This window comes from Rutidosis leptorrhynchoides, chromosome 1 (assembly GCF_046630445.1).
Source record: "Rutidosis leptorrhynchoides isolate AG116_Rl617_1_P2 chromosome 1, CSIRO_AGI_Rlap_v1, whole genome shotgun sequence".
NCBI classification, from domain to species: domain Eukaryota; kingdom Viridiplantae; phylum Streptophyta; class Magnoliopsida; order Asterales; family Asteraceae; genus Rutidosis; species Rutidosis leptorrhynchoides.
In genome coordinates, this window is record NC_092333.1 from 187,857,196 (window position 1) to 187,861,415 (window position 4,220).

Here is a 4,220-nt window from a genome sequence, read left to right on the forward strand (position 1 = left end):
TTCATTTTATAAACATAATCCTCAAGCAGAATCCTCTCGTCTGCATTAAGGTAAAATCATTCATATGGTGAACACCTGGTAACCGACATTAACAAGATGCATATAGAATATCCCCAAAACAGAATCCTCTCGTCTGTATAACAGAATCCTCTCGTCTGTATAAAAATCGAAGTACTAAAGCATACGTACCTCGGATGGAGTTTGTTAGGCCCATAGATCTATCTTTAGGATTCGCGTCAATTAGGGGTACTGTTCCCTAATTCTTAGGTTACCAAGCTAAAGGGGTGATATTCGATTTCGATAATCCAACCATAGAATGTAGTTTGAGTACTTGTGTCTATTTTGTCAAACATTTATAAAAACAACGCATGTATTCTCAGTCCCAAAAATATATATTGCAAAAGCATTTAAAAAGGGAGTAAATGAAACTCACCATATTGTATTTTGTAGTAAAAATACATATAACGTCATTGAACAAGTGCAAGGTTGGCCTCGGATTCACGAACCTAAATTAAGTATATATATTTATATGTTGGTCAATATTTGTCTTAACAAATTAGGTCAAGTCATAGTGTACCACAATCTTAATGCTCGAGACTAATATGCAAAAGTCAACCAAAAGTCAATTTGACTCAAAATGCTTTCCAAAATTTATACATGATTATTATATAGTTTAAATATCGTCGTTTTATATTTTTAAATATTTTTAAAAGATTTATTAGAATAAATAATAAAACTTTATAAAAAAATATACTTTTATATATCTTAAGTAATAAAATTTATAAAGTTCATTTAATATCATAAAAATATTATGATAGGTTTTATTAAGGTAAATATATTATTTGTATTACATATTTATTTGATAAAAATAACATTGATAATAATAATAATAAGTAAAAGTTATATTATATTGTAATAATAATTATTATTATTCTATTAATAAAAATATCAATATTTATATTTACTAAAAATGATATTATGATAAAATGATAATTCTAATTATGATAACATTAATATTTACGATACTTTTTAATATTACTTTAAAATAATAATTTTATTTAAAATGATAATAATAATGATCTTTTATAATAACAATAACATTTCTATTAAAATGATAATTTTTTGTTAAAATGATAGTTTCAATATTAACAATACTTTTAATAATCATAGTAATGATAAAATAATAAGTACAATAATTTTATCTAAATTCATATCTTACAATATTTTAATTTCATCATGATACTTATACTCATTATTTCCTAATTGATTCATTTGATAGCTTTTAATTGTCTTTTATATCGCATTCATTTTAATAATAATAATAGTAATCATAATAATTAAGTGTTACTAATATTAGTTTTAATTATAATAATACTAATAATAATAAATATTATGATAATATTAATACTAATAACTATTTTAATGATAATAATAATAATAATAATAATTATAACTTTAACGATAATAACGGTAGTAATAATAATAAAATAACAATTTTTAATGATAATACTTTCTATGGATAATGATAATAATAATGATCATTATAATAATGATATTAGCAATAATAATAATAATAATAATAATAATAATAATAATAATAATAATAATAATAATAATAATAATAATAATAATAATAATAATAATAATAATAATAATAATAATAATAATAATAATAATAATAATAATAATAATAATAATAATAATAATTAGATAAAAACTAGAACAACGATAATAACGACGATAATAATAATCATTTTTACAAAAATTCAATTGACTATAACTTCTAATCCGTTCATCGAAACCATTCGATATCTAAATGAAAAGTTCTTAATTATTCACTTGCTTTTCAATGACATGCATATCTTATACCTTATCTCAACCACATATGTATCAAACTTATGATTCATTAAAACTATCTAATAACTAAATTAAACATACATGCATACATAATCATATCTACTCGAGCATTAGTCAGGGATACACTAATAATATGTAAAAATTAAGTTATGAGTGCTCACGTATCAATATTGAGATTCAATATTGCAGGAAAGGTACGTAGATGCAACGGAGATGATAAACACTAAATTGACCTCACGATCATACCCATGAACTATACCCATCACCTCCATATCTATAACCCATAGTTTCCTTAGCCCTATCCTACTCGCAACACTCGTTTGAAAAGTACGCGAGCAGCACTTCGTCGTAGTATTTTATGTATAATACTTATTAATATTACTCCTAATAATACTAATACTAATAATAATAAAATTAATAATCTTTATATTAATAATAATAATAATAATATAAATATATATGTGTGTGTAAAGATTGAGAGATGGATGAGAATGGATTCGGCCAGAACGATCGAGCCTTTATGCACCTTCCCTCACCAAACCCCCCATGCAATCGCATGGGGGCTCCTTGAGAAATTCATGCGACCGCATGCCACCATATCCCAGCTCATATGCACTACTAACTCGCTGCCGACACTTTTAATATTATTATATATATATATTATATTTAATTTATATAATTACTTATATATTATATTATATTTACGTTCATAGTAAAAATATAATTTTTACTCAAATGTCACGGACGTTGTCACTCGACTCATGTACCACTTTCTGTTTTTCGAATGACGTTTCATACGTTGAGAAAATTAGCCCTTTGCGTTTAGTGACTCGTACCTTTGTCAAAATATAATCTTAAATCATGTTAAATTATATTACACGAAGTATATCATATACATTTGAGTGTTTTGGTCATTTGCTCCTATAAATCAGGGGCTCGTTTTTTATCAAAATATATTATTTTAAATCATGACGTTTTATGACTAAGTTAAAATGTATATATATATTTTTATTTAGAATTGTAAAGTTGTACATAATATATATGCTTGAATTATTTATCTAATGATATAATATTTAGTCTTACAAAACCAATTACATTTCAAAGTTCGTTTTATAATCGTTTAGAAAAATATAATAACACGTTTCGTTTATACTTTAAAGCTTAAATAGATACAATTTATTTATACACTAACGTTTTAAATATCAATCGCATTTACTAAGTGAGTGTTACTATCGTGTACTTAATTAATTAGAAAACATATATTTTAAATACAAGTTGCAAGCTTTCTATATATATATATATCTAATAATCAATATCCCAATTCACGTTATTTAAACAAATATATTTTAATAAACAACTTTAATTATATCGAAAACGTTTTCGTACACTTGTAACTAAATCATTCTTATTAACTTTAGTCTACCACTAACTTTTGTCTAATCCTTGTTAATGACACTTTTGTTCTTACTTGTAAATCACTTTACCATTTTCCAAATATGGTTAAGAGGAATAGATTTTCTCAAATCATAGTGGACCTTCAACAAAGACTTGTAATCATAATTCAATGTATCTGATAATTCAATCATCTTATCTTCTAATTTCATCGATAAATATTTTGAAACAGATACAATCATGTAAAGTATTAAATCTAATATTTTGTTAACGTTTCAAGTTATAATATATATATATATACACATATACATATATAATCATATTTGTTTAATGGTTCGTGAATCGTCGAGAACAGTAGAAGGGTAATTGTCATATGAACATAATTCAAAGGTTTTTTTTTTTTTTTTTTTTTTTTGAGATTTCAACATTACAAACTTTGCTTATCGTGTCGGAAACATATAAAGATCAAGTTTAAATTTGTTCGGAAATTTCTGGGTCGTCACAGGTAGATGATGATAATAAGGAGTTGGTAAGAAGTACAACAATAGAATTTTCTGTAGTAAGGTCTTACTCAAAATATAATGCGCTTTTGGGACACACAACTTTGCAAAAGTTGGTAGCTATCCCTTCCACAGTGCATGGCCTTATCAAGTTCCCAACACCATTAGGAATTGAAACGATAAGGTCAGAAAAACAAGATGCAAGTGTTGCAGCTGTAGAACAAGCAGAAAAATAGCCAAGCGAGGCAGAACAGCTTCGAAGCTGCATGATTATCGCAAACCCGCGATATCCAGACCAAAAAATTAAAATCGGCGGAGGATTGTCCGATGAGACAAAGTTTAAGCTTCGTAACATATTAGCTTCTAATACGGATGTCTTTGCATGGAAAGAAGCAGACATGACTGGCGTACCAAGAGAAATTGCTGAGCATAAACTTAATGCAAATCCAAGTCTGACGCCAGTGCGATAAA